The following is a 27,508-nucleotide window of genomic DNA, read 5'->3' as shown; positions in this document are numbered from 1 at the left end:
GGCAAGCTGCGCACACAATCGCAGTGTTGTAGAGCTTGTTTCATCACCTTTGCCAAGTTGCCGCTCTCTCCGGCTCCCGGAGACCAAGAAGCTGCTTCTTCGCGCAAAGACGATTCTGCCGCTCACAGTGCTCTGCGGTGTGCGCCTTCTCCCGAAAGAGATCCGGGAGCGGTGCTTTGCTCTGCAGAGCACCGTACCTTCGTCTTTAGCCTCTCTTCTCGTCTACATCTTAGCAAAAAGCTTTTCCACTCTGTCTGGCAAGGAGAAACTGTGCCAGCACAGAAAACATCTCCCATCGTGTTCTAGAGGCTGCACGGAGGTCTGCCGAGTGTTTTGCAAGAAGAGAAAGAAAGTTGTCCAAAACAGCTTGCAATCGAATGGTCATGTGAATAGAAAAGGCAGGAGAGTGGTCAGGTACTGTTTTCTCTCAGTTGGCAAGCTGCGCACACACTCGCAGTCTTGTACAGCTTGTTTCATCACCTTTGCGAAGTTGCCACTCTCTCCGGCTCCCGGAGACGAAGAAGCTGCTTCTTCGCGCAAAGACGATTCTGCCGCTCACAGTGCTCTGCGGTGTGCGCCTTCTGCCGAAAGAGGCCCGGGAGCGGTGCTTAGCTCTGCAGAGCACCGTACCTTCGTCTTTAGCCTCTCTTCTCGTCTACATCTTAGCAAAAAGCTTTTCCACTCTGTCTGGCAAGGAGAAACTGTGCCAGCACAGAAAACATCTCCCATCGTGTTCTAGAGGCTGCACGGAGGTCTGCCGAGTGTTTTGCAAGAAGAGAAAGAAAGTTGTCCAAAACAGCTTGCAATCGAATGTTCATGTGAATAGAAAAGGCAGGAGAGTGGTCAGGTACTGTTTTCTCTCAGTTGGCAAGCTGCGCACACAATCGCAGTGTTGTACAGCTTGTTTCATCACCTTTGCGAAGCTGCCGCTCTCTCCGGCTCCCGGAGACGAAGAAGCTGCTTCTTCGCGCAAAGACGATTCTGCTGCTCACAGTGCTCTGCGGTGTGTGTCTTCTGCCGAAAGAGACCAGGGAGCGGTGCTTAGCTCTACAGAGCACCGTACCTTCGTCTTTAGCCTCTCTTCTCGTCTACATCTTAGCAAAAAGCTTTTCCACTCTGTCTGGCAAGGAGAAACTTTGCCAGCACAGAAAACATCTCCAATCGTGTTCTAGAGGCTGCACGGAGGTCTGCCGAGTGTTTTGCAAGAAGAGAAAGAAAGTTGTCCAAAACAGCTTGCAATCGAATGTTCATGTGAATAGAAAAGGCAGGAGAGTGGTCAGGTACTGTTTTCTCTCAGTTGGCAAGCTGCGCACACAATCGCAGTGTTGTACAGCTTGTTTCATCACCTTTGCCAAGTTGCCGCTCTCTCCGGCTCCCGGAGACGAAGAAGCTGCTTCTTCGCGCAAAGACGATTCTGACGCTCACAGTGCTCTGCGGTGTGCGCCTTCTGCCGAAAGAGGTCCGGGAGCGGTGCTTAGCTCTGCAGAGCACCGTACCTTCGTCTTTAGCCTCTCTTCTCGTCTACATCTTAGCAAAAACCTTTTCCACTCTGTCTGGCAAGGAGAAACTTTGCCAGCACAGAAAACATCTCCCATCGTGTTCTAGAGGCTGCACGGATGTCTGCCGAGTGTTTTGCAAGAAGAGAAAGAAAGTTGTCCAAAACAGCTTGCAATCGAATGTTCATGTGATTAGAAAAGGCAGGAGAGTGGTCGGGTACTGTTTTCTCTCAGTTGGCAAGCTGCGCACACAATCGCAGTCTTGTACAGCTTGTTTCAGCACCTTTGCGAAGTTGCCGCTCTCTCCGGCTCCCGGAGACGAAGAAGCTGCTTCTTCGCGCAAAGACGATTCTGCCGCTCACAGTGCTCTGCGGTGTGCGCCTTCTGCCGAAAGAGGCCAGGGAGCGGTGCTTACCTCTGCACTGCACCGTACCTTCGTCTTTAGCCTCTCTTCTAGCTTACATCTTAGCAAAAAGCTTTTCCACTCTGTCTGGCAAGGAGAAACTGTGCCAGCACAGAAAACATCTCCCTTCGTGTTCTAGAGGCTGCACGGAGGTCTGCCTAGTGTTTTGCAAGAAGAGAAAGAAAGTTGTCCAAAACAGCTTGCAATCGAATGTTCAAGTGAATAGAAAAGGCAGGAGAGTGGTCAGGTTCTGTTTTCTCTCAGTTGGCAAGCTGCGCACACAATCGCAGTGTTGTACAGCTTGTTTCATCACCTTTGCGAAGTGTCCGCTCTCTCCGGCTCCCGGAGCCGAAGAAGCTGCTTCTTCGCGCAAAGACGATTCTGCCGCTCACAGTGCTCTGCGGTGTGCGCCTTCTGCCGAAAGAGGCCCGGGTGCGGTGCTTAGCTCTGCACTGCACCGTACCTTCGTCTTTAGCCTCTCTTCTCGTCTACATCTTAGCAAAAAGCTTTTCCACTCTGTCTGGCAAGGAGAAACTGTTCCAGCACAGAAAACATCTCCCATCGTGTTCTAGAGGCTGCACGGAGGTCTGCCGAGTGTTTTGCAAGAAGAGAAAGAAAGTTGTCCAAAACAGCTTGCAATCGAATGTTCATGTGATTAGAAAAGGCAGGAGAGTGGTAAGGTACTGTTTTCTCTCACTTGGCAAGCTGCGCACACAATCGCAATGTTGTACAGCTTGTTTCATCACCTTTCCCAAGTTGCCGCTCTCTCCGGCTCCCGGAGACGAAGAAGCTGCTTCTTCGCGCAAAGACGATTCTGCCGCTCACAGTGCTCTGCGGTGTGCGCCTTCTGCCGAAAGAGGTACGGGAGCGGTGCTTAGCTCTGCAGAGCACCGTACCTCCGTCTTTAGCCTCTCTTCTCGTCTACATCTTAGCAAAAAGCTTTTCCACTCTGTCTGGAAAGGAAAAACTTTGCCAGCACAGAAAACATCTCCCATCGTGTTCTAGAGGCTGCACGGAGGTCTGCCGAGTGTTTTGCAAGAAGAGAAAGAAAGTTGTCCAAAACAGCTTGCAATCGAATGTTCATGTGAATAGAAAAGGCAGGAGAGTGGTCAGGTTCTGTTTTCTCTCAGTTGGCAAGCTGCGCACACAATCGCAGTGTTGTACAGCTTGTTTCATCACCTTTGCGAAGCTGCCGCTCTCTCCGGCTCCCGGAGACGAAGAAGCTGCTTCTTCGCGCAAAGACGATTCTGCCGCTCACAGTTCTCTGCGGTGTGCGCCTTCTGCCGAAAGAGGTCCGGGAGCGGTGCTTAGCTCTGCAGAGCACCGTACCTTCGTCTTTAGCCTCTCTTCTCGTCTACATCTTAGCAAAAAGCTTTTCCACTCTGTCTGGCAAGGAGAAACTGTGCCAGCACAAAAAACATCTCCCATCGTGTTCTAGAGGCTGCACGGAGGTCTGCCGAGTGTTTTGCAAGAAGAGAAAGAAAGTTGTCCAAAACAGCTTGCAATCGAATGTTCATGTGAATAGAAAAGGCAGGAGAGTGGTCAGGTACTGTTTTCTCTCAGTTGGCAAGCTGCGCACACAATCGCAGTCTTGTACAGCTTGTTTCATCACCTTTGCGAAGTTGCCCCTCTCTCCGGCTCCGGGAGACGAAGAAGCTGCTTCTTCGCGCAAAGACGATTCTGCCGCTCACAGTGCTCTGCGGTGTGCGCCTTCTGCCGAAAGAGGCCAGGGAGCGGTGCTTAGCTCTGCAGAGCACTGTACGTTCGTCTTTAGCCTCTCTTCTCGTCTACATCTTAGCAAAAAGCTTTTCCACTCTGTCTGGCAAGGAGAAACTGTGCCAGCACAGAAAACATCTCCCATCGTGTTCTAGAGGCTGCACGGAGGTCTGCCGAGTGTTTTGCAAGAAGAGAAAGAAAGTTGTCCAAAACAGCTTGCAATCGAATGTTCATGTGAATAGAAAAGGAAGGAGAGTGGTCAGGTACTGTTTTCTCTCAGTTGGCAAGCTGCGCACACAATCGCAGTGTTGTACAGCTTGTTTCATCACCTTTGCCAAGTTGCCGCTCTCTCCGGCTCCCGGAGCCGAAGAAGCTGCTTCTTCGCGCAAAGACGATTCTGCCGCTCACAGTGCTCTGCGGTGTGCGCCTTCTGCCGAAAGAGGTCCGGGAGCGGTGCTTAGCTCTGCAGAGTACCGTACCTTCGTCTTTAGCCTCTCTTCTCGTCTACATCTTAGCAAAAAGCTTTTCCACTCTGTCCGGCAAGGAGAAACTTTGCCAGCACAGAAAACATCTCCCTTCGTGTTCTAGAGGCTGCACGGAGGTCTGCCTAGTGTTTTGCAAGAAGAGAAAGAAAGTTGTCCAAAACAGCTTGCAATCGAATGTTCATGTGAATAGAAAAGGCAGGAGAGTGGTCAGGTACTGTTTTCTCTCACTTGGCAAGCTGCGCACACAATCGCAGTGTTGTAGAGCTTGTTTCATCACCTTTGCGAAGCTGCCGCTCTCTCCGGCTCCCGGAGACGAAGAAGCTGCTTATTCGCGCAATGAAGATTCTGCCGCTCACAGTGCTCTGCGGTGTGCGCCTTCTGCCGAAAGAGGTCCGGGAGCGGTGCTTAGCTCTGCAGAGCACCGTACCTTCGTCTTTAGCCTCTCTTCTCGTCTACATCTTAGCAAAAAGCTTTTCCACTCTCTCTGGCTAGGAGAAACTGTGCCAGCACAAAAAACATCTCCCATCGTGTTCTAGAGGCTGCACGGAGGTCTGCCGAGTGTTTTGCAAGAAGAGAAAGAAAGTTGTTCAAAACAGCTTGCAATCGAATGTTCATGTGAATAGAAAAGGCAGGAGAGTGGTCAGGTACTGTTTTCTCTCACTTGGCAAGCTGCGCACACAATCGCAGTGTTATACAGCTTGTTTCATCACCTTTGCGAAGTTGCCGCTCTCTCCAGCTCCCGGAGACGAAGAAGCTACTTCTTCGCGCAAAGACGATTCTGCCGCTCACAGTGCTCTGCGGTGTGCGGCTTCTGACGAAAGAGACCAGGGAGCGGTGCTTCGCTCTGCAGAGCACCGTACCTTCGTCTTTAGCCTCTCTTCTCGTCTACATCTTAGCAAAAACCTTTTCCACTATGTCTGGCAAGGAGAAACTGTGCCAGCACAAAAAACATCTCCAATCGTGTTCTAGAGGCTGCACGGAGGTCTGCCGAGTGTTTTGCAAGAAGAGAAAGAAAGTTGTCCAAAACAGCTTGCAATCGAATGTTCATGTGAATAGAAAAGGCAGGAGAGTGGTCAGGTACTGTTTTCTCTCAGTTGGCAAGCTGCGCACACAATCGCAGTGTTGTACAGCTTGTTTCATCACCTTTGCGAAGCTGCCGCTCTCTCCGGCTCCCGGAGACGAAGAAGCTGCTTCTTCGCGCAAAGACGATTCTGACGCTCACAGTGCTCTGCACTGTGTGTCTTCTGCCGAAAGAGACCAGGGAGCGGTGCTTAGCTCTGCAGAGCACCGAACCTTCGTCTTTAGCCTCTCTTCTCGTCTACATCTTAGCAAAAAGCTTTTCCACTCTGTCTGGCAAGGAGAAACTGTGCCAGCACAGAAAACATCTCCCATCGTGTTCTAGAGGCTGCACGGAGGTCTGCCGAGTGTTTTGCAAGAAGAGAAAGAAAGTTGTCCAAAACAGCTTGCAATCGTATGTTCATGTGAATAGAAAAGGCAGGAGAGTGGTCAGGTACTGCTTTCTCTCAGTTGGCAAGCTGCGCACACAATCGCAGTGTTGTACAGCTTGTTTCATCACCTTTGCCAAGATGCCGCTCTATCCGGCTCCTGGAGACCAAGAACCTGCTTCTTCGCGCAAAGACGATTCTGCCGCTCACAGTGCTCTGCGGAGTGCGCCTTCTGCCGAAAGAGGTCCGGGAGCGGTGCTTAGCTCTGCAGAGCACCGTACCTTCGTCTTTAGCCTCTCTTCTCGTCTACATCTTAGCAAAAAGCTTTTCCACTCTGTCTGGCAAGGAGAAACTGTGCCAGCACAGAAAACATCTCCCATCGTGTTCTAGAGGCTGCACGGAGGTCTGCCGAGTGTTTTGCAAGAAGAGAAAGAAAGTTGTCCAAAACAGCTTGCAATCGAATGTTCATGTGAATAGAAAAGGCAGGAGAGTGGTCAGGTACTGTTTTCTCTCAGTTGGCAAGCTGCGCACACAATCGCAGTGTTGTACAGCTTGTTTCATCACCTTTGCCAAGTTGCCGCTCTCTCCGGCTCCCGGAGACGAAGAAGCTGCTTCTTCGCGCAAAGACGATTCTGACGCTCACAGTGCTCTGCGGTGTGCGCCTTCTGCCGAAAGAGGTCCGGGAGCGGTGCTTAGCTCTGCAGAGCACCGTACCTTCGTCTTTAGCCTCTCTTCTCGTCTACATCTTAGCAAAAACCTTTTCCACTCTGTCTGGCAAGGAGAAACTTTGCCAGCACAGAAAACATCTCCCATCGTGTTCTAGAGGCTGCACGGATGTCTGCCGAGTGTTTTGCAAGAAGAGAAAGAAAGTTGTCCAAAACAGCTTGCAATCGAATGTTCATGTGATTTGAAAAGGCAGGAGAGTGGTCGGGTACTGTTTTCTCTCAGTTGGCAAGCTGCGCACACAATCGCAGTGTTGTACAGCTTGTTTCAGCACCTTTGCGAAGTTGCCGCTCTCTCCGGCTCCCGGAGACGAAGAAGCTGCTTCTTCGCGCAAAGACGATTCTGCCGCTCACAGTGCTCTGCGGTGTGCGCCTTCTGCCGAAAGAGGCCAGGGAGCGGTGCTTACCTCTGCACTGCACCGTACCTTCGTCTTTAGCCTCTCTTCTAGCTTACATCTTAGCAAAAAGCTTTTCCACTCTGTCTGGCAAGGAGAAACTGTGCCAGCACAGAAAACATCTCCCTTCGTGTTCTAGAGGCTGCACGGAGGTCTGCCTAGTGTTTTGCAAGAAGAGAAACAAAGTTGTCCAAAACAGCTTGCAATCGAATGTTCAAGTGAATAGAAAAGGCAGGAGAGTGGTCAGGTTCTGTTTTCTCTCAGTTGGCAAGCTGCGCACACAATCGCAGTGTTGTACAGCTTGTTTCATCACCTTTGCCAAGTTGCCGCTCTCTCCGGCTCCCGGAGACGAAGAAGCTGCTTCTTCGCGCAAAGACGATTCTGCCGCTCACAGTGCTCTGCGGTGTGCGTCTTCTGCCGAAAGAGGTCCGGGAGCGGTGCTTAGCTCTGCAGAGCACCGTACCTTTGTCTTTAGCCTCTCTTCTCGTCTACACCTTAGCAAAAAGCTTTTCCACTCTGTCTGGCAAGGAGAAACTGTGCCAGCACAGAAAACATCTCCCATCGTGTTCTAGAGGCTGCACGGAGGTCTGCCGAGTGTTTTGCAAGAAGAGAAAGAAAGTTGTCCAAAACAGCTTGCAATCGAATGTTCATGTGAATAGAAAAGGCAGGAGAGTGGTCAGGTTCTGTTTTCTCTCAGTTGGCAAGCTGCGCACACAATCGCAGTGTTGTACAGCTTGTTTCATCACCTTTGCGAAGTTGCCGCTATCTCCGGCTCCGGGAGACGAAGAAACTGCTTCTTCGCGCAAAGACGATTCTGCCGCTCACAGTGCTCTGCGGTGTGCGCCTTCTGCCGAAAGAGGCCAGGGAGCGGTGCTTGGCTCTGCAGAGAACCGTACCTTCGTCTTTAGCCTCTCTTCTCGTCTACATCTTAGCAAAAAGCTTTTCCACTATGTCTGGCAAGGAGAAACTGTGCCAGCACAGAAAACATCTCCCATCGTGTTCTAGAGGCTGCACGGAGGTCTGCCGAGTGTTTTGCCAGAAAACAAAGAAAGTTGTCCAAAACAGCTTGCAATCGAATGTTCATGTGAATAGAAAAGGCAGGAGAGTGGTCAGGTACTGTTTTCTCTCAGTTGGCAAGCTGCGCACACAATCGCAGTGTTGTACAGCTTGTTTCATAACCTTTGCGAAGCTGCCGCTCTCTCCGGCTCCCGGAGACGAAGAAGCTGCTTCTTCGCGCAAAGACGATTCTGCCGCTCATAGTGCTCTGCACTGTGTGTCTTCTGCCGAAAGAGGTCCGGGAGCGGTGCTTACCTCTTCAGAGCACCGTACCTTCGTCTTTAGCCTCTCTTCTCGTCTACATCTTAGCAAAAAGCTTTTCCACTCTGTCTGGCAAGGAGAAACTGTGCCAGCACAGAAAACATCTCCCATCGTGTTCTAGAGGCTGCACGGAGGTCTGCCGAGTGTTTTGCAAGAAGAGAAAGAAAGTTGTCCAAAACAGCTTGCAATCGAATGTTCATGAGAATAGAAAAGGAAGGAGAGTGGTCAGGTACTGTTTTCTCTCCGTTGCCAAGCTGCGCACACAATCGCAGTCTTGTACAGCTTGTTTCATCACCTTTCCCAAGTTGCCGCTCTCTCCGGCTCCCGGAGACGAAGAAGCTGCTTCTTCGCGCAAAGACGATTCTGCCGCTCACAGTGCTCTGCGGTGTGCGCCTTCTGCCGAAAGAGGTACGGGAGCGGTGCTTAGCTCTGCAGAGCACCGTATCTTCGTCTTTAGCCTCTCTTCTCGTCTACATCTTAGCAAAAATCTTTTCCACTCTGTCTGGAAAGGAAAAACTTTGCCAGCACAGAAAACATCTCCCATCGTGTGCTAGAGGCTGCACGGAGGTCTGCCGAGTGTTTTGCAAGAAGAGAAAGAAAGTTGTCCAAAACAGCTTGCAATCGAATGTTCATGTGAATAGAAAAGGCAGGAGAGTGGTCAGGGACTGTTTTCTCTCACTTGGCAAGCTGCGCACACAATCGCAGTGTTGTAGAGCTTGTTTCATCACCTTTGCGAAGCTGCCGCTCTCTCCGGCTCCCGGAGACGAAGAAGCTGCTTCTTCGCGCAATGACGATTCTGCCGCTCACAGTGCTCTGCGGTGTGCGCCTTCTGCCGAAAGAGGTCCGGGAGCGGTGCTTAGCTCTGCAGAGCACCGTACCTTCGTCTTTAGCCTCTCTTCTCGTCTACATCTTAGCAAAAAGCTTTTCCACTCTGTCTGGCAAGGAGAAACTTTGCCAGCACAGAAAACATCTCCCATCGTGTTCTAGAGGCTGCACGGAGGTCTGCCGAGTGTTTTGCAAGAAAACAAAGAAAGTTGTCCAAAACAGCTTGCAATCGAATGGTCATGTGAATAGAAAAGGCAGGAGAGTGGTCAGGTACTGTTTTCTCTCACTTGGCAAGCTGCGCACACAATCGCAGTCTTGTACAGCTTGTTTCATCACCTTTGCCAAGATGCCGGTCATCCGGCTCCTGGAGACCAAGAAGCTGCTTCTTCGGGCAAAGACGATTCTGCCGCTCACAGTGCTCTGCGGAGTGCGCCTTCTGCCGAAAGAGGTCCGGGAGCGGTGCTTAGCTCTGCAGAGCACCGTACCTTCGTCTTTAGCCTCTCTTCTCGTCTACATCTTTGCAAAAAGCTTTTCCACTCTGTCTGGCAAGGAGAAACTGTGCCAGCACAAAAAACATCTCCCATCGTGTTCTAGAGGCTGCACGGAGGTCTGCCGAGTGTTTTGCAAGAAGAGAAAGAAAGTTGTCCAAAACAGCTTGCAATCGAATGTTCATGTGATTAGAAAAGGCAGGAGAGTGGTCAGGTATTGTTTTCTCTCAGTTGGCAAGCTGCGCACACAATCGCAGTGTTGTACAGCTTGTTTCATCACCTTTGCGAAGTTGCCGCTCTCTCCGGCTCCCGGAGACGAAGAAGCTGCTTCTTCGCGCAAAGACGATTCTGCCGCTCACAGTGCTCTGCTTTGTGCGCCTTCTGCCGAAAGAGGCCAGGGAGCGGTGCTTAGCTCTGCACTGCACCGTACCTTCGTCTTTAGCCTCTCTTCTCGTCTACATCTTAGCAAAAAGCTTTTCCACTCTGTCTGGCAAGGAGAAACTGTGCCAGCACAGAAAACATCTCCCTTCGTGTTCTAGAGGCTGCACGGTGGTCTGCCGAGTGTTTTGCAAGAAGAGAAAGAAAGTTGTCCAAAACAGCTTGCAATCGAATGTTCATGTGAATAGAAAAGGCAGGAGAGTGGTCAGGTACTGTTTTCTCTCAGTTGGCAAGCTGCGCACACAATCGCAGTGTTGTACAGCTTGTTTCATCACCTTTGCCAAGTTGCCGCTCTCTCCGGCTCCCGGAGCCGAAGAAGCTGCTTCTTCGCGCAAAGACGATTCTGACGCTCACAGTGCTCTGCGGTGTGCGCCTTCTGCCGAAAGAGGCCCGGGTGCGGTGCTTAGCTCTGCAGAGCTCCGTACCTTCGACTTTAGCCTCTCTTCTCGTCTACATCTTAGCAAAAAGCTTTTCCACTCTGTCTGGCAAGGAGAAACTTTGCCAGCACAGAAAACATCTCCCATCGTGTTCTAGAGGCTGCACGGAGGTCTGCCGAGTGTTTTGCAAGAAGAGAAAGAAAGTTGTCCAAAACAGCTTGCAATCGAATGTTCATGTGAATAGAAAAGGCAGGAGAGTGGTCAGGTTCTGTTTTCTCTCAGTTGGCAAGCTGCGCACACAATCGCAGTGTTGTACAGCTTGTTTCATCACCTTTGCGAAGTTGCCGCTCTCTCCGGCTCCGGGAGACGAAGAAGCTGCTTCTTCGCGCAAAGACGATTCTGCCGCTCACAGTGCTCTGCGGAGTGCGCCTTCTGCCGAAAGAGGTCCGGGAGCGGTGCTTAGCTCTGCAGAGCACCGTACCTTGGTCTTTAGCCTCTCTTCTCGTCTACATCTTAGCAAAAAGCTTTTCCACTCTGTCTGGCAAGGAGAAACTTTGCCAGCACAGAAAACATCTCCCATCGTGCTGTAGAGGCTGCACGGAGGTCTGCCGAGTGTTTTGCAAGAAGAGAAAGAAAGTTGTCCAAAACAGCTTGCAATCGAATGTTCATGTGAATAGAAAAGGCAGGAGAGTGGTCAGGTACTGTTTTCTCTCAGTTGCCAAGCTGCGCACACAATCGCAGTCTTGTACAGCTTGTTTCATCACCTTTGCGAAGTTGCCACTCTCTCCGGCTCCCGGAGACGAAGAAGCTGCTTCTTCGCGCAAAGACGATTCTGCCGCTCACAGTTCTCTGCGGTGTGCGCCTTCTGCCGAAAGAGGTCCGGGAGCGGTGCTTAGCTCTGCAGAGCACCGTACCTTCGTCTTTAGCCTCTCTTCTCGTCTACATCTTAGCAAAAAGCTTTTCCACTCTGTCTGGCAAGGAGAAACTGTGCCAGCACAAAAAACATCTCCCATCGTGTTCTAGAGGCTGCACGGAGGTCTGCCGAGTGTTTTGCAAGAAGAGAAAGAAAGTTGTCCAAAACAGCTTGCAATCGAATGTTCATGTGAATAGAAAAGGCAGGAGAGTGGTCAGGTTCTGTTTTCTCTCAGTTGGCAAGCTGCGCACACAATCGCAGTGTTGTACAGCTTGTTTCATCACCTTTGCGAAGTTGCCGCTATCTCCGGCTCCGGGAGACGAAGAAACTGCTTCTTCGCGCAAAGACGATTCTGCCGCTCACAGTGCTCTGCGGTGTGCGCCTTCTGCCGAAAGAGGCCAGGGAGCGGTGCTTGGCTCTGCAGAGAACCGCACCTTCGTCTTTAGCCTCTCTTCTCGTCTACATCTTAGCAAAAAGCTTTTCCACTATGTCTGGCAAGGAGAAACTGTGCCAGCACAGAAAACATCTCCCATTGTGTTCTAGAGGCTGCACGGAGGTCTGCCGAGTGTTTTGCAAGAAGAGAAAGAAAGTTGTCCAAAACAGCTTGCAATCGAATGTTCATGTGAATAGAAAAGGAAGGAGAGTGGTCAGGTACTGTTTTCTCTCCGTTGCCAAGCTGCGCACACAATCGCAGTGTTGTACAGCTTGTTTCATCACCTTTCCCAAGTTGCCGCTCTCTCCGGCTCCCGGAGACGAAGAAGCTGCTTCTTCGCGCAAAGACGATTCTGCCGCTCACAGTGCTCTGCGGTGTGCGCCTTCTGCCGAAAGAGGTACGGGAGCGGTGCTTAGCTCTGCAGAGCACCGTATCTTCGTCTTTAGACTCTCTTCTCGTCTACATCTTAGCAAAAAGCTTTTCCACTCTGTCTGGAAAGGAAAAACTTTGCCAGCACAGAAAACATCTCCCATCGTGTGCTAGAGGCTGCACGGAGGTCTGCCGAGTGTTTTGCAAGAAGAGAAAGAAAGTTGTCCAAAACAGCTTGCAATCGAATGTTCATGTGAATAGAAAAGGCAGGAGAGTGGTCAGGTACTGTTTTCTCTCACTTGGCAAGCTGCGCACACAATCGCAGTGTTGTAGAGCTTGTTTCATCACCTTTGCGAAGCTGCCGCTCTCTCCGGCTCCCGGAGACGAAGAAGCTGCTTCTTCGCGCAATGACGATTCTGCCGCTCACAGTGCTCTGCGGTGTGCGCCTTCTGCCGAAAGAGGTCCGGGAGCGGTGCTTAGCTCTGCAGAGCACCGTACCTTCGTCTTTAGCCTCTCTTCTCGTCTACATCTTAGCAAAAAGCTTTTCCACTCTGTCTGGCAAGGAGAAACTTTGCCAGCACAGAAAACATCTCCCATCGTGTTCTAGAGGCTGCACGGAGGTCTGCCGAGTGTTTTGCAAGAAAACAAAGAAAGTTGTCCAAAACAGCTTGCAATCGAATGGTCATGTGAATAGAAAAGGCAGGAGAGTGGTCAGGTACTGTTTTCTCTCACTTGGCAAGCTGCGCACACAATCGCAGTCTTGTACAGCTTGTTTCATCACCTTTGCCAAGATGCCGGTCATCCGGCTCCTGGAGACCAAGAAGCTGCTTCTTCGGGCAAAGACGATTCTGCCGCTCACAGTGCTCTGCGGAGTGCGCCTTCTGCCGAAAGAGGTCCGGGAGCGGTGCTTAGCTCTGCAGAGCACCGTACCTTCGTCTTTAGCCTCTCTTCTCGTCTACATCTTTGCAAAAAGCTTTTCCACTCTGTCTGGCAAGGAGAAACTGTGCCAGCACAAAAAACATCTCCCATCGTGTTCTAGAGGCTGCACGGAGGTCTGCCGAGTGTTTTGCAAGAAGAGAAAGAAAGTTGTCCAAAACAGCTTGCAATCGAATGTTCATGTGATTAGAAAAGGCAGGAGAGTGGTCAGGTATTGTTTTCTCTCAGTTGGCAAGCTGCGCACACAATCGCAGTGTTGTACAGCTTGTTTCATCACCTTTGCGAAGTTGCCGCTCTCTCCGGCTCCCGGAGACGAAGAAGCTGCTTCTTCGCGCAAAGACGATTCTGCCGCTCACAGTGCTCTGCTTTGTGCGCCTTCTGCCGAAAGAGGCCAGGGAGCGGTGCTTAGCTCTGCACTGCACCGTACCTTCGTCTTTAGCCTCTCTTCTCGTCTACATCTTAGCAAAAAGCTTTTCCACTCTGTCTGGCAAGGAGAAACTGTGCCAGCACAGAAAACATCTCCCTTCGTGTTCTAGAGGCTGCACGGTGGTCTGCCGAGTGTTTTGCAAGAAGAGAAAGAAAGTTGTCCAAAACAGCTTGCAATCGAATGTTCATGTGAATAGAAAAGGCAGGAGAGTGGTCAGGTACTGTTTTCTCTCAGTTGGCAAGCTGCGCACACAATCGCAGTGTTGTACAGCTTGTTTCATCACCTTTGCCAAGTTGCCGCTCTCTCCGGCTCCGGAGCCGAAGAAGCTGCTTCTTCGCGCAAAGACGATTCTGACGCTCACAGTGCTCTGCGGTGTGCGCCTTCTGCCGAAAGAGGCCCCGGGTGCGGTGCTTAGCTCTGCAGAGCTCCGTACCTTCGACTTTAGCCTCTCTTCTCGTCTACATCTTAGCAAAAAGCTTTTCCACTCTGTCTGGCAAGGAGAAACTTTGCCAGCACAGAAAACATCTCCCATCGTGTTCTAGAGGCTGCACGGAGGTCTGCCGAGTGTTTTGCAAGAAGAGAAAGAAAGTTGTCCAAAACAGCTTGCAATCGAATGTTCATGTGAATAGAAAAGGCAGGAGAGTGGTCAGGTTCTGTTTTCTCTCAGTTGGCAAGCTGCGCACACAATCGCAGTGTTGTACAGCTTGTTTCATCACCTTTGCGAAGTTGCCGCTCTCTCCGGCTCCCGGAGACGAAGAAGCTGCTTCTTCGCGCAAAGACGATTCTGCCGCTCACAGTTCTCTGCGGTGTGCGCCTTCTGCCGAAAGAGGTCCGGGAGCGGTGCTTAGCTCTGCAGAGCACCGTACCTTCGTCTTTAGCCTCTCTTCTCGTCTACATCTTAGCAAAAAGCTTTTCCACTCTGTCTGGCAAGGAGAAACTGTGCCAGCACAAAAAACATCTCCCATCGTGTTCTAGAGGCTGCACGGAGGTCTGCCGAGTGTTTTGCAAGAAGAGAAAGAAAGTTGTCCAAAACAGCTTGCAATCGAATGTTCATGTGAATAGAAAAGGCAGGAGAGTGGTCAGGTACTGTTTTCTCTCAGTTGGCAAGCTGCGCACACAATCGCAGTCTTGTACAGCTTGTTTCATCACCTTTGCGAAGTTGCCCCTCTCTCGGCTCCGGGAGACGAAGAAGCTGCTTCTTCGCGCAAAGACGATTCTGCCGCTCACAGTGCTCTGCGGTGTGCGCCTTCTGCCGAAAGAGGCCAGGAGCGGTGCTTAGCTCTGCAGAGCACTGTACGTTCGTCTTTAGCCTCTCTTCTAGTCTACATCTTAGCAAAAAGCTTTTCCACTCTGTCTGGCAAGGAGAAACTGTGCCAGCACAGAAAACATCTCCCATCGTGTTCTAGAGGCTGCACGGAGGTCTGCCGAGTGTTTTGCAAGAAGAGAAAGAAAGTTGTCCAAAACAGCTTGCAATCGAATGTTCATGTGAATAGAAAAGGAAGGAGAGTGGTCAGGTACTGTTTTCTCTCAGTTGGCAAGCTGCGCACACAATCGCAGTGTTGTACAGCTTGTTCATCACCTTTGCCAAGTTGCCGCTCTCTCCGGCTCCCGGAGCCGAAGAAGCTGCTTCTTCGCGCAAAGACGATTCTGCCGCTCACAGTGCTCTGCGGTGTGCGCCTTCTGCCGAAAGAGGTCCGGGAGCGGTGCTTAGCTCTGCAGAGTACCGTACCTTCGTCTTTAGCCTCTCTTCTCGTCTACATCTTAGCAAAAAGCTTTTCCACTCTGTCCGGCAAGGAGAAACTTTGCCAGCACAGAAAACATCTCCCTTCGTGTTCTAGAGGCTGCACGGAGGTCTGCCTAGTGTTTTGCAAGAAGAGAAAGAAAGTTGTCCCAAAACAGCTTGCAATCGAATGTTCATGTGAATAGAAAAGGCAGGAGAGTGGTCAGGTACTGTTTTCTCTCACTTGGCAAGCTGCGCACACAATCGCAGTGTTGTAGAGCTTGTTTCATCACCTTTGCGAAGCTGCCGCTCTCTCCGGCTCCGGAGACGAAGAAGCTGCTTATTCGCGCAATGAAGATTCTGCCGCTCACAGTGCTCTGCGGTGTGCGCCTTCTGCCGAAAGAGGTCCGGGAGCGGTGCTTAGCTCTGCAGAGCACCGTACCTTCGTCTTTAGCCTCTCTTCTCGTCTACATCTTAGCAAAAAGCTTTTCCACTCTGTCTGGCTAGGAGAAACTGTGCCAGCACAAAAAACATCTCCCATCGTGTTCTAGAGGCTGCACGGAGGTCTGCCGAGTGTTTTGCAAGAAGAGAAGAAAGGTTGTTCAAAACAGCTTGCAATCGAATGTTCATGTGAATAGAAAAGGCAGGAGAGTGGTCAGGTACTGTTTTCTCTCACTTGGCAAGCTGCGCACACAATCGCAGTGTTATACAGCTTGTTTCATCACCTTTGCGAAGTTGCCGCTCTCTCCAGCTCCCGGAGACGAAGAAGCTACTTCTTCGCGCAAAGACGATTCTGCCGCTCACAGTGCTCTGCGGTGTGCGGCTTCTGACGAAAGAGACCAGGGAGCGGTGCTTCGCTCTGCAGAGCACCGTACCTTCGTCTTTAGCCTCTCTTCTCGTCTACATCTTAGCAAAAACCTTTTCCACTATGTCTGGCAAGGAGAAACTGTGCCAGCACAAAAAACATCTCCAATCGTGTTCTAGAGGCTGCACGGAGGTCTGCCGAGTGTTTTGCAAGAAGAGAAAGAAAGTTGTCCAAAACAGCTTGCAATCGAATGTTCATGTGAATAGAAAAGGCAGGAGAGTGGTCAGGTACTGTTTTCTCTCAGTTGGCAAGCTGCGCACACAATCGCAGTGTTGTACAGCTTGTTTCATCACCTTTGCGAAGCTGCCGCTCTCTCCGGCTCCCGGAGACGAAGAAGCTGCTTCTTCGCGCAAAGACGATTCTGACGCTCACAGTGCTCTGCACTGTGTGTCTTCTGCCGAAAGAGACCAGGGAGCGGTGCTTAGCTCTGCAGAGCACCGAACCTTCGTCTTTAGCCTCTCTTCTCGTCTACATCTTAGCAAAAAGCTTTTCCACTCTGTCTGGCAAGGAGAAACTGTGCCAGCACAGAAAACATCTCCCATCGTGTTCTAGAGGCTGCACGGAGGTCTGCCGAGTGTTTTGCAAGAAGAGAAAGAAAGTTGTCCAAAACAGCTTGCAATCGTATGTTCATGTGAATAGAAAAGGCAGGAGAGTGGTCAGGTACTGCTTTCTCTCAGTTGGCAAGCTGCGCACACAATCGCAGTGTTGTACAGCTTGTTTCATCACCTTTGCCAAGATGCCGCTCTATCCGGCTCCTGGAGACCAAGAAGCTGCTTCTTCGCGCAAAGACGATTCTGCCGCTCACAGTGCTCTGCGGAGTGCGCCTTCTGCCGAAAGAGGTCCGGGAGCGGTGCTTAGCTCTGCAGAGCACCGTACCTTCGTCTTTAGCCTCTCTTCTCGTCTACATCTTAGCAAAAAGCTTTTCCACTCTGTCTGGCAAGGAGAAACTGTGCCAGCACAGAAAACATCTCCCATCGTGTTCTAGAGGCTGCACGGAGGTCTGCCGAGTGTTTTGCAAGAAGAGAAAGAAAGTTGTCCAAAACAGCTTGCAATCGAATGTTCATGTGAATAGAAAAGGCAGGAGAGTGGTCAGGTACTGTTTTCTCTCAGTTGGCAAGCTGCGCACACAATCGCAGTGTTGTACAGCTTGTTTCATCACCTTTGCCAAGTTGCCGCTCTCTCCGGCTCCCGGAGACGAAGAAGCTGCTTCTTCGCGCAAAGACGATTCTGCCGCTCACAGTGCTCTGCGGTGTGCGCCTTCTGCCGAAAGAGGCCAGGGAGCGGTGCTTAGCTCTGCACTGCACCGTACCTTCGTCTTTAGCCTCTCTTCTCGTCTACATCTTAGCAAAAAGCTTTTCCACTCTGTCTGGCAAGGACAAACTGTGCCAGCACAAAAAACATCTTCCTTCGTGTTCTAGAGGCTGCACGGAGGTCTGCCGAGTGTTTTGCAAGAAGAGAAAGAAAGTTGTCCAAAACAGCTTGCAATCGAATGTTCATGTGAATAGAAAAGGCAGGAGAGTGGTCAGGTACTGTTTTCTCTCAGTTGGCAAGCTGCGCACACAATCGCAGTGTTGTACAGCTTGTTTCATCACCTTTGCGAAGTTGCCGCTCTCTCCGGCTCCCGGAGCCGAAGAAGCTGCTTCTTCGCGCAAAGACGATTCTGACGCTCACAGTGCTCTGCGGTGTGCGCCTTCTGCCGAAAGAGGCACGGGTGCGGTGCTTAGCTCTGCAGAGCACCGTACCTTCGTCTTTAGCCTCTCTTCTCGTCTACATCTTAGCAAAAAGCTTTTCCACTCTGTCTGGCAAGGAGAAACTGTGCCAGCACAGAAAACATCTCCCATCGTGTTCTAGAGGCTGCACGGAGGTCTGCCGAGTGTTTTGCAAGAAGAGAAAGAAAGTTGTCCAAAACAGCTTGCAATCGAATGTTCATGTGATTAGAAAGGCAGGAGAGTGGTCAGGTACTGTTTTCTCTCAGTTGGCAAGCTGCGCACACAATCGCAGTCTTGTACAGCTTGTTTCATCACCTTTCCCAAGTTGCCGCTCTCTCCGGCTCCCGGAGACGAAGAAGGTGCTTCTTCGCGCAAAGACGATTCTGCCGCTCACAGTGCTCTGCGGTGTGCGCCTTCTGCCGAAAGAGGCCAGGGAGCGGTGCTTAGCTCTGCAGAGCACCGTTACCCTCCGTCTTTAGCCTCTCTTCTCGTCTACATCTTAGCAAAAAGCTTTTCCACTCTGTCTGGCAAGGAGAAACTGTGCCAGCACAAAAACATCTCCCATCGTGTTCTAGAGGCTGCACGGAGGTCTGCCGAGTGTTTTGCAAGAATAGAAAGAAAGTTGTTCAAAACAGCTTGCAATCGAATGTTCATGTGAATAGAAAAGGCAGGAGAGTGGTCAGGTACTGTTTTCTCTCAGTTGACAAACTGCGCACACAATCGCAGTGTTATACAGCTTGTTTCATCACCTTTGCCAAGTTGCCGCTCTCTCCGGCTCCCGGAGACGAAGAAGCTACTTCTTCGCGCAAAGACGATTCTGCCGCTCACAGTGCTCTGCGGTGTGCGGCTTCTCCCGAAAGAGATCCGGGAGCGGTGCTTCGCTCTGCAGAGCACCGTACCTTCGTCTTTAGCCTCTCTTCTCGTCTACATCTTTGCAAAAAGCTTTTCCACTCTGTCTGGCAAGGAGAAACTGTGCCAGCACAAAAAACATCTCCCATCGTGTTCTAGAGGCTGCACGGAGGTCTGCCGAGTGTTTTGCAAGAAGAGAATGAAAGTTGTCCAAAACAGCTTGCAATCGAATGTTCATGTGAATAGAAAAGGCAGGAGAGTGGTCAGGTACTGTTTTCTCTCAGTTGGCAAGCTGCGCACACACTCGCAGTCTTGTACAGCTTGTTTCATCACCTTTGCGAAGTTGCCGCTCTCTCCGGCTCCCGGAGACGAAGAAGCGGCTTCTTCGCGCAAAGACGATTCTGCCGCTCACAGTGCTCTGCGGTGTGCGCCTTCTGCCGAAAGAGACCAGGGAGCGGTGCTTAGCTCTACAGAGCACCGTACTTCGTCTTTAGCCTCTCTTCTCGTCTACATCTTAGCAAAAATCTTTTCCACTCTGTCTGGCAAGGACAAACTTTGCCAGCACAGAAAACATCTCCCATCGTGTTCTAGAGGCTGCACGGAGGTCTGCCGAGTGTTTTGCAAGAAGAGAAAGAAAGTTGTCCAAAACAGCTTGCAATCGAATGTTCATGTGAATAGAAAAGGAAGGAGAGTGGTCAGGTACTGTTTTCTCTCAGTTGGCAAGCTGCGCACACAATCGCAGTGTTGTACAGCTTGTTTCATCACCTTTGCCAAGTTGCCGCTCTCTCCGGCTCCCGGAGACGAAGAAGCTGCTTCTTCGCGCAAAGACGATTCTGCCGCTCACAGTGCTCTGCGGTGTGCGCCTTCTGCCGAAAGAGGCCCGGGAGCGGTGCTTAGCTCTGCAGAGCACCGTACCTTCGTCTTTAGCCTCTCTTCTCGTCTACATCTTAGCAAAAAGCTTTTCCACTCTGTCTGGCAAGGAGAAACTTTGCCAGCACAGAAAACATCTCCCATCGTGTTCTAGAGGCTGCACGGAGGTCTGCCGAGTGTTTTGCAAGAAGAGAAAGAAAGTTGTCCAAAACAGCTTGCAATCGAATGTTCATGTGAATAGAAAAGGAAGGAGAGTGGTCAGGTACTGTTTTCTGTCTCTTGGCAAGCTGCGCACACAATCGCAGTGTTGTACAGCTTGTTTCATCACCTTTGCGAAGTTGCCGCTCTCTCCGGCTCCCGGAGACCAAGAAGCTGCTTCCTTCGCGCAAAGACGATTCTGCCGCTCACAGTGCTCTGCTTTGTGCGCCTTCTGCCAAAGAGGCCAGGCAGGGAGCGGTGCTTAGCTCTGCAGAGCACCGTACCTTCGTCTTTAGCCTCTCTTCTCGTCTACATCTTAGCAAAAAGCTTTTCCACTCTGTCTGGCAAGGAGAAACTTTGCCAGCACAGAAAACATCTCCCATCGTGTTCTAGAGGCTGCACGGAGGTCTGCCGAGTGTTTTGCAAGAAGAGAAAGAAAGTTGTCCAAAACAGCTTGCAATCGAATGTTCATGTGAATAGAAAAGGCAGGAGAGTGGTCAGGTACTGTTTTCTCTCAGTTGGCAAGCTGCGCACACAATCGCAGTGTTGTACAGCTTGTTTCATCACCTTTGCGAAGCTGCCGCTCTCTCCGGCTCCCGGAGACGAAGAAGCTGCTTCTTCGCGCAAAGACGATTCTGACGCTCACAGTGCTCTGCACTGTGTGTCTTCTGCCGAAAGAGGCCAGGGAGCGGTGCATAGCTCTGCTGAGCACCTTACCTTCGTCTTTAGCCTCTCTTCTCGTCTACATCTTAGCAAAAAGCTTTTCCACTCTGTCTGGCAAGGAGAAACTGTGCCAGCACAGAAAACATCTCCCATCGTGTTCTAGAGGCTGCACGGAGGTCTGCCGAGTGTTTTGCAAGAAGAGAAAGAAAGTTGTCCAAAACAGCTTGCAATCGTATGTTCATGTGAATAGAAAAGGCAGGAGAGTGGTCAGGTACTGCTTTCTCTCAGTTGGCAAGCTGCGCACACAATCGCAGTGTTGTACAGCTTGTTTCATCACCTTTGCCAAGTTGCCGCTCTCTCCGGCTCCCGGAGACGAAGAAGCTGCTTCTTCGCGCAAAGACGATTCTGACGCTCACAGTGCTCTGCACTGTGTGTCTTCTGCCGAAAGAGGCCCGGGAGCGGTGCTTAGCTCTGCAGAGCACCTTACCTTCGTCTTTAGCCTCTCTTCTCGTCTACATCTTAGCAAAAAGCTTTTCCACTCTGTCTGGCAAGGAGAAACTGTGCCAGCACAGAAAACATCTCCCATCGTGTTCTAGAGGCTGCACGGAGGTCTTCCGAGTGTTTTGCCAGAAAACAAAGAAAGTTTTCCAAAACAGCTTGCAATCGAATGTTCATGTGATTAGAAAAGGCAGGAGAGTGGTCAGGTACTGTTTTCTCTCAGTTGGCAAGCTGCGCACACAATCGCAGTGTTGTACAGCTTGTTTCATCACCTTTGCGAAGTTGCCGCTCTCTCCGGCACCCGGAGACGAAGAAGCTGCTTCTTCGCGCAAAGACGATTCTGCCGCTCACAGTGCTCTGCGGTGTGCGCCTTCTGCCGAAAGAGGTCCGGGAGCGGTGCTTAGCTCTGCAGAGCACCGTACCTTCGTCTTTAGCCTCTCTTCTCGTCTACATCTTAGCAAAAAGCTTTTCCACTCTGTCTGGCAAGGAGAAACTTTGCCAGCACAGAAAACATCTCCCATCGTGTTCTAGAGGCTGCACGGAGGTCTGCCGAGTGTTTTGCAAGAAAACAAAGAAAGTTGTCCAAAACAGCTTGCAATCGAATGTTCATGTGAATAGAAAAGGCAGGAGAGTGGTCAGGTACTGTTTTCTCTCAGTTGGCAAGCTGCGCACACAATCGCAGTCTTGTACAGCTTGTTTCATCACCTTTGCCAAGATGCCGCTCTATCCGGCTCCTGGAGACCAAGAAGCTGCTTCTTCGCGCAAAGACGATTCTGCCGCTCACAGTGCTCTGCGGAGTGCGCCTTCTGCCGAAAGAGGTCCGGGAGCGGTGCTTAGCTCTGCAGAGCACCGTACCTTCGTCTTTAGCCTCTCTTCTCGTCTACATCTTTGCAAAAAGCTTTTCCACTCTCTCTGGCAAGGAGAAACTGTGCCAGCACAAAAAACATCTCCCATCGTGTTCTAGAGGCTGCACGGAGGTCTGCCGAGTGTTTTGCAAGAAGAGAAAGAAAGTTGTCCAAAACAGCTTGCAATCGAATGTTCATGTGAATAGAAAAGGCAGGAGAGTGGTCAGGTATTGTTTTCTCTCAGTGGGCAAGCTGCGCACACAATCGCAGTGTTGTACAGCTTGTTTCATCACCTTTGCCAAGTTGCCGCTCTCTCCGGCTTCCGGAGACGAAGAAGCTGCTTCTTCGCGCAAAGACGATTCTGACGCTCACAGTGCTCTGCGGTGTGCGCCTTCTGCCGAAAGAGGCCAGGGAGCGGTGCTTAGCTCTGCACTGCACCGTACCTTCGTCTTTAGCCTCTCTTCTCGTCTACATCTTAGCAAAAAGCTTTTCCACTCTGTCTGGCAAGGAGAAACTGTGCCAGCACAGAAAACATCTCCCTTCGTGTTCTAGAGGCTGCACGGAGGTCTGCCGAGTGTTTTGCAAGAAGAGAAAGAAAGTTGTCCAAAACAGCTTGCAATCGAATGTTCATGTGAATAGAAAAGGCAGGAGAGTGGTCAGGTACTGTTTTCTCTCAGTTGGCAAGCTGCGCACACAATCGCAGTGTTGTACAGCTTGTTTCATCACCTTTCCCAAGTTGCCGCTCTCTCCGGCTCCCGGAGACGAAGAAGCTGCTTCTTCGCGCAAAGACGATTCTGCCGCTCACAGTGCTCTGCGGTGTGCGCCTTCTGCCGAAAGAGACCAGGGAGCGGTGCTTAGCTCTACAGAGCACCGTACCTTCATCTTTAGCCTCTCTTCTCGTCTACATCTTAGCAAAAATCTTTTCCACTCTGTCTGGCAAGGACAAACTTTGCCAGCACAGAAAACATCTCCCATCGTGTTCTAGAGGCTGCACGGAGGTCTGCCGAGTGTTTTGCAAGAAGAGAAAGAAAGTTGTCCAAAACAGCTTGCAATCGAATGTTCATGTGAATAGAAAAGGAAGGAGAGTGGTCAGGTACTGTTTTCTCTCAGTTGGCAAGCTGCGCACACAATCGCAGTGTTGTACAGCTTGTTTCATCACCTTTGCCAAGTTGCCGCTCTCTCCGGCTCCCGGAGACGAAGAAGCTGCTTCTTCGCGCAAAGACGATTCTGACGCTCACAGTGCTCTGCGGTGTGCGCCTTCTGCCGAAAGAGGCCCGGGAGCGGTGCTTAACTCTGCAGAGCACCGTACCTTCGTCTTTAGCCTCTCTTCTCGTCTACATCTTAGCAAAAAGCTTTTCCACTCTGTCTGGCAAGGAGAAACTTTGCCAGCACAGAAAACATCTCCCATCGTGTTCTAGAGGCTGCACGGAGGTCTGCCGAGTGTTTTGCAAGAAGAGAAAGAAAGTTGTCCAAAACAGCTTGCAATCGAATGTTCATGTGAATAGAAAAGGCAGGAGAGTGGTCAGGTACTGTTTTCTCTCACTTGGCAAGCTGCGCACACAATCGCAGTGTTGTACAGCTTGTTTCATCACCTTTGCGAAGTTGCCGCTCTCTCCGGCTCCCGGAGACGAAGAAGCTGCTTCTTCGCGCAAAGACGATTCTGCCGCTCACAGTGCTCTGCTTTGTGCGCCTTCTGACAAAGAGGTCCGGGAGCGGTGCTTAGCTCTGCAGAGCACCGTACCTTCGTCTTTAGCCTCTCTTCTCGTCTACATCTTAGCAAAAAGCTTTTCCACTCTGTCTGGCAAGGAGAAACTGCCAGCACTGAAAACATCTCCCATCGTGTTCTAGAGGCTGCACGGAGGTCTGCCGAGTGTTTTGCAAGAAGAGAAAGAAAGTTGTCCAAAACAGCTTGCAATCGAATGTTCATGTGAATAGAAAAGGCAGGAGAGTGGTCAGGTACTGTTTTCTCTCCGTTGCCAAGCTGCGCACACAATCGCAGTGTTGTACAGCTTGTTTCATCACCTTTGCGAAGCTGCCGCTCTCTCCGGCTCCCGGAGACGAAGAAGCTGCTTCTTCGCGCAAAGACGATTCTGACGCTCACAGTGCTCTGCACTGTGTGTCTTCTGCCGAAAGAGGCCAGGGAGCGGTGCATAGCTCTGCAGAGCACCTTACCTTCGTCTTTAGCCTCTCTTCTCGTCTACATCTTAGCAAAAAGCTTTTCCACTCTGTCTGGCAAGGAGAAACTTTGCCAGCACAAAAAACATCTCCCATCGTGTTCTAGAGGCTGCACGGAGGTCTGCCGAGTGTTTTGCAAGAAGAGAAAGAAAGTTGTCCAAAACAGCTTGCAATCGTATGTTCATGTGAATAGAAAAGGCAGGAGAGTGGTCAGGTACTGCTTTCTCTCAGTTGGCAAGCTGCGCACACAATCGCAGTGTTGTACAGCTTGTTTCATCACCTTTGCGAAGTTGCCGCTCTCTCCGGCTCCCGGAGACGAAGAAGCTGCTTCTTCGCGCAAAGACGATTCTGCCGCTCATAGTGCTCTGCACTGTGTGTCTTCTGCCGAAAGAGGCCCGGGAGCGGTGCTTAGCTCTGCAGAGCACCTTACCTTCGTCTTTAGCCTCTCTTCTCGTCTACATCTTAGCAAAAAGCTTTTCCACTCTGTCTGGCAAGGAGAAACTGTGCCAGCACCGAAAACATCTCCCATCGTGTTCTAGAGGCTGCACGGAGGTCTGCCGAGTGTTTTGCCAGAAAACAAAGAAAGTTGTCCAAAACAGCTTGCAATCGAATGTTCATGTGATTAGAAAAGGCAGGAGAGTGGTCAGGTACTGTTTTCTCTCAGTTGCCAAGCTGCGCACACAATCGCAGTGTTGTACAGCTTGTTTCATCACCTTTGCGAAGTTGCCGCTCTCTCCGGCACCCGGAGACGAAGAAGCTGCTTCTTCGCGCAAAGAAGATTCTGCCGCTCACAGTGCTCTGCGGTGTGCGCCTTCTGCCGAAAGAGGTCCGGGAGCGGTGCTTAGCTCTGCAGAGCACCGTACCTTCGTCTTTAGCCTCTCTTCTCGTCTACATCTTAGCAAAAAGCTTTTCCACTCTGTCTGGCAAGGAGAAACTTTGCCAGCACAGAAAACATCTCCCATCGTGTTCTAGAGGCTGCACGGAGGTCTGCCGAGTGTTTTGCAAGAAAACAAAGAAAGTTGTCCAAAACAGCTTGCAATCGAATGTTCATGTGAATAGAAAAGGCAGGAGAGTGGTCAGGTACTGTTTTCTCTCAGTTGGCAAGCTGCGCACACAATCGCAGTCTTGTACAGCTTGTTTCATCACCTTTGCCAAGATGCCGCTCTATCCGGCTCCTGGAGACCAAGAAGCTGCTTCTTCGCGCAAAGACGATTCTGCCGCTCACAGTGCTCTGCAGAGTGCGCCTTCTGCCGAAAGAGGCCCGGGAGCGGTGCTTAGCTCTGCAGAGCACCGTACCTTCGTCTTTAGCCTCTCTTCTCGTCTACATCTTTGCAAAAAGCTTTTCCACTCTGTCTGGCAAGGAGAAACTGTGCCAGCACAAAAAACATCTCCCATCGTGTTCTAGAGGCTGCACGGAGGTCTGCCGAGTGTTTTGCAAGAAGAGAAAGAAAGTTGTCCAAAACAGCTTGCAATCGAATGTTCATGTGAATAGAAAAGGCAGGAGAGTGGTCAGGTATTGTTTTCTCTCAGTTGGCAAGCTGCGCACACAATCGCAGTGTTGTACAGCTTGTTTCATCACCTTTGCGAAGTTGCCGCTCTCTCCGGCTCCCGGAGACGAAGAAGCTGCTTCTTCGCGCAAAGACGATTCTGCCGCTCACAGTGCTCTGCGGTGTGCGCCTTCTGCCGAAAGAGGCCAGGGAGCGGTGCTTAGCTCTGCGGAGCACCGTACCGTCGTCTTTAGCCTCTCTTCTCGTCTACATCTTAGCAAAAAGCTTTTCCACTCTGTCTGGCAAGGACAAACTGTGCCAGCACAGAAAACATCTCCCTTCGTGTTCTAGAGGCTGCACGGAGGTCTGCCGAGTGTTTTGCAAGAAGAGAAAGAAAGTTGTCCAAAACAGCTTGCAATCGAATGTTCATGTGAATAGAAAAGGCAGGAGAGTGGTCAGGTACTGTTTTCTCTCAGTTGGCAAGCTGCGCACACAATCGCAGTCTTGTACAGCTTGTTTCATCACCTTTCCCAAGTTGCCGCTCTCTCCGGCTCCCGGAGCCGAAGAAGCTGCTTCTTCACGCAAAGACGATTCTGACGCTCACAGTGCTCTGCGGTGTGCGCCTTCTGCCGAAAGAGGTCCGGGAGCGGTGCTTAGCTCTGCAGAGCACCGTACCTTCGTCTTTAGCCTCTCTTCTCGTCTACATCTTAGCAAAAAGCTTTTCCACTTTGTCTGGCAAGGAGAAACTGTTCCAGCACAGAAAACATCTCCCATCGTGTTCTAGAGGCTGCACGGAGGTCTGCCGAGTGTTTTGCAAGAAGAGAAAGAAAGTTGTCCAAAACAGCTTGCAATCGAATGTTCATGTGAATAGAAAAGGCAGGAGAGTGGTCAGGTTCTGTTTTCTCTCAGTTGGCAAGCTGCGCACACAATCGCAGTGTTGTACAGCTTGTTTCATCACCTTTGCGACGTTGCCGCTCTCTCCGGCTCCGGGAGACGAAGAAGCTGCTTCTTCGCGCAAAGACGATTCTGCCGCTCACAGTGCTCTGCGGTGTGCGCCTTCTGCCGAAAGAGGTCCGGGAGCGGTGCTTAGCTCTGCAGAGAACCGTACCTTCGTCTTTAGCCTCTCTTCTCGTCTACATCTTAGCAAAAAGCTTTTCCACTCTGTCTGGCAAGGAGAAACTGTGCCAACACAGAAAACATCTCCCATCGTGTTCTAGCGGCTGCACGGAGGTCTGCCGAGTGTTTTGCAAGAAGAGAAAGAAAGTTGTCCAAAACAGCTTCCAATCGAATGTTCATGTGAATAGAAAAGGCAGGAGAGTGGTCAGGTACTGTTTTCTCTCAGTTGGCAAGCTGCGCACACAATCGCAGTCTTGTACAGCTTGTTTCATCACCTTTGCGAAGTTGCCCCTCTCTCCGGCTCCGGGAGACGAAGAAGCTGCTTCTTCGCGCAAAGACGATTCTGCCGCTCACAGTGCTCTGCGGTGTGCGCCTTCTGCCGAAAGAGGCCAGGGAGCGGTGCTTAGCTCTGCAGAGCACTGTACGTTCGTCTTTAGCCTCTCTTCTCGTCTACATCTTAGCAAAAAGCTTTTCCACTCTGTCTGGCAAGGAGAAACTGTGCCAGCACAGAAAACATCTCCCATCGTGTTCTAGAGGCTGCACGGAGGTCTGCCGAGTGTTTTGCAAGAAGAGAAAGAAAGTTGTCCAAAACAGCTTGCAATCGAATGTTCATGTGAATAGAAAAGGCAGGAGAGTGGTCAGGTACTGTTTTCTCTCCGTTGGCAAACTGCGCACACAATCGCAGTGTTGTACAGCTTGTTTCATCACCTTTGCGAAGTTGCCGTTCTCTCCGGCTCCCGGAGACGAAGAAGCTGCTTCTTCGCGCAAAGACGATTCTGCCGCTCACAGTTCTCTGCGGTGTGCGCCTTCTGCCGAAAGAGGTCCGGGAGCGGTGCTTACCTCTGCAGAGCACCGTACCTTCGTCTTTAGCCTCTCTTCTCGTCTACATCTTAGCAAAAAGCTTTTCCACTCTGTCTGGCAAGGAGAAACTGTGCCAGCACAGAAAACATCTCCCATCGTGTTCTAGAGGCTGCACGGAGGTCTGCCGAGTGTTTTGCAAGAAGAGAAAGAAAGTTGTCCAAAACAGCTTGCAATCGAATGTTCTTGTGATTAGAAAAGGCAGGAGAGTGGTCAGGTACTGTTTTCTCTCAGTCGGCAAGCTGCGCACACAATCGCAGTGTTGTAGAGCTTGTTTCATCACCTTTGCCAAGTTGCCGCTCTCTCCGGCTCCCGGAGACGAAGAAGCTGCTTCTTCGCGCAAAGACGATTCTGCCGCTCACAGTGCTCTGCGGTGTGCGCCTTCTGCCGAAAGAGATCCGGGAGCGGTGCTTTGCTCTGCAGAGCACCGTACCTTCGTCTTTAGCCTCTCTTCTCGTCTACATCTTAGC

This window comes from Melozone crissalis, unplaced genomic scaffold, assembly GCF_028551555.1.
Source record: "Melozone crissalis strain CALT ecotype California unplaced genomic scaffold, PUWL_Pcris_2 ptg000120l_1, whole genome shotgun sequence".
Lineage (NCBI taxonomy): Eukaryota > Metazoa > Chordata > Aves > Passeriformes > Passerellidae > Melozone > Melozone crissalis.
The sequence above is the reverse complement of the archived record's forward strand: the minus strand, read 5'-3'. Positions refer to the sequence as shown.